This window comes from Coregonus clupeaformis, unplaced genomic scaffold (assembly GCF_020615455.1).
Source record: "Coregonus clupeaformis isolate EN_2021a unplaced genomic scaffold, ASM2061545v1 scaf2265, whole genome shotgun sequence".
NCBI lineage: Eukaryota > Metazoa > Chordata > Actinopteri > Salmoniformes > Salmonidae > Coregonus > Coregonus clupeaformis.
Window position 1 is genome coordinate 63,797 of NW_025535719.1, and position 2,237 is coordinate 66,033.

A 2,237-nucleotide genomic window follows, 5' to 3' on the forward strand; every position below is an offset into this window, starting at 1 on the left:
GTGTTCTACTCTGTTAGCCAGCACCTCTCCTAAACAGGTGTTCTACTCTGCTAGCCAGCACCTCTCCTAAACAGGTGTTCTACTCTGTTACCCAGCACCTCTCCTAAACAGGTGTTCTACTCTGTTAGCCAGCACCTCTCCTAAACAGGTGTTCTACTCTGTTACCCAGCACCTCTCCTAAACAGGTGTTCTACTCTGCTAGCCAGCACCTCTCCTAAACAGGTGTTCTACTCTGCTAGCCAGCACCTCTCCTAAACAGGTGTTCTACTCTGTTACCCAGCACCTCTCCTAAACAGGTGTTCTACTCTGCTAGCCAGCACCTCTCCTAAACAGGTGTTCTACTCTGTTAGCCAGCACCTCTCTTAAACAGGTGTTCTACTCTGTTAGCCAGCACCTCTCCTAAACAGGTGTACTACTCTGCTAGCCAGCACCTCTCCAAAACAGGTGTTCTACTCTGTTATCCAGCACCTCTCCTAAACAGGTGTTCTACTCTGCTAGCCAGCACCTCTCCTAAACAGGTGTTCTACTCCGTTACCCAGCACCTCTCCTAAACAGGTGTTCTACTCTGTTAGCCAGCACCTCTCCTAAACAGGTGTTCTACTCTGCTACCCAGCACCTCTCCTAAACAGGTGTTCTACTCTGTTACCCAGCACCTCTCCTAACCAGGTGTTCTACTCTGTTACCCAGCACCTCTCCTAAACAGGTGTTCTACTCTGTTACCCAGCACCTCTCCTAAACAGGTGTTCTACTCTGTTACCCAGCACCTCTCCTAAACAGGTGTTCTACTCTGTTACCCAGCACCTCTCCTAAACAGGTGTGCGTTTATTTTGCCTCCAGTTTAAGGTAAAGGACACCTGACTTTATATTTAAAGCCTTTGGAATCCACATTTTACACTAAAGAAGAAGTGATATTTCCTGGGGCCAGAAAAGGCTCTGCATGGTAGGAATGGCCCAGCAGCACTCCAACACTAGTTTGGTGAATTCCTAATGTTCCCTTTATTCTAGATTATTAACCTGAAATACTCACTTTACTTTCAAACTGCGTTGCAGTTTAGAGATTAAACTATGAGCTGCTCTGTCATCTCATAATGGCCCCTGTACAGATACTTTGTTATTTTCAGTTTCAACTGCAGTCATGGCCTCACCCATTTATATACCAATAGTAACCAGAGGGTGGCGCTAACAGTCAGTTGCATGTGATTGCAGTAACTCCTGACATTGTGCCAAATCTTGCTTTATTTTTTTCATAGTGCTTCTTCAAGACATCTCTTACATTATTTAAGCTAAACTTATAATTTACTCGAAACCAGGTTTAGTTGTGTTTTTTTCACTCCAAAATATGATTTACTGTAGGCCTATAATAATTGTTAACAGTCCTCAAATAAACTGTCTTAAAATATTTGATGATTAGTTGAATCAGGTGTGTAAGTCCTGGGCAAGAACAAAAGGATTGAGAAACCCTGAGATAAACATCAAACCATATCATTGAAAAGCTCCTGCACCATCTTCACCAGACGTTTTGCTGATAACAAAACCCAAGAATGAAACCCAAGAACTGAGAATGTGTAAAAACCTTCCCATGATATGGTTTTCCATAAGCAAAGTCGACATTAGAATGCAGTTTAAACCACCTACGACAGAATGTATCTAACGTGCTCTAGAGAGCCTAAAGTAGTTTTCCTGTGAGTTGTCGCCTTATTTCTTGATGTGCATCAGTTCTACAGCGTTAATATGTTTTATGGAATAAGGGTTGTAAAATAGGTGTCTCCATTATGACAATGATAATGGTCTACCTGATAACACATAGACCTACTGATTAGTTTCCACTTTGAAAACTGCTGTCTGTCAGCAACTAAGCTCAAGTAGCAGTTCTACTAACTAGTAATATCTCATTCCAGGTATTCATTCTCTTACTCTGTCCATTAGAATAGATTATTGTTCAGAAATACTTACTTTATTTTTCAGTTCTCTCCATATAGTGTTTTCTGCTCTGTCATCTCCAAATGGATCCTGTACTTTCAGTTTCAGCTCAGTCGCCTCCCCACCCTGATAATCAAGTGTTTTATTGGTATCTTCCACTACATGGCAGTTAACCCCTGCTTTAACAGCGACCACTTTTACATGCACACCAATATCCCGTTATTATTCGGGATACTTCAGTATTCTGTTTTTGAGTTGATGCATGTACACATCTTATCCCTGTTACAGATGTTTCTGAGGTCTGCTCAGGCTCAGTT